Genomic DNA, 673 nt, shown 5'->3' with positions numbered 1-673 from the left:
CCTCATGGTGTCTCTTTTGTCATATCTAAAATGGTTCTATTTGTTGTTATATACGTCTTGCTTTATTATATTTTTTTTTTTTTTTTTTTTTTTTTTCCAGAACCGGTTTTTTAACTCAGGCCCTTGCACTTGCCAGGCAAGAGGTTATTCTACTGAGCCATCTCCCTGGCCCCAGTGGTAGAACTCCTGTGTTGCATGCCCAAGGCCCTGGGTTCCACCTCCAGCACAAATATACATACATAAATAAATAAATATTGAATGAAATAAAATGGAGCTAGTAATACTTTCCTCAAAGGATTGTTGAAGTACAAATGAATATAGACTATTTATATCAATAGAATAAAGCATGTTCAGCAAGAACTGGGGATGGTAGTGACCTACCCACGTGCATACTCATGTAGCAGACAGGAAGAAATCATACCGAGGAGTTGATGGTCCTAGGACCATAGATTATTATTATTTTTTTTTTTTTTTTTCAGTATTTGGGCTTGAGCCCAGGGCCTTCACACTGAGCTCCCTGGCTCCAGCACTTTCTTAGCTCTTATCTGGAGATGGCATCGTGCTAAGTCACTGAGGTACCCAGGCTGAGCTCAAACTTGCAAACCTCCTGTCTCAGTTTCCCAGAGTACTGGGTACTTTTTAAATTTTTCTTATTTGTATTTTTATTTATATT

The sequence above is a fragment of the Octodon degus genome, unplaced genomic scaffold, assembly GCF_000260255.1.
Source record: "Octodon degus isolate 3935 unplaced genomic scaffold, OctDeg1.0 scaffold00158, whole genome shotgun sequence".
In the NCBI taxonomy this organism is placed as follows: domain Eukaryota; kingdom Metazoa; phylum Chordata; class Mammalia; order Rodentia; family Octodontidae; genus Octodon; species Octodon degus.
Note: the sequence above shows the minus strand (reverse complement) of the source record.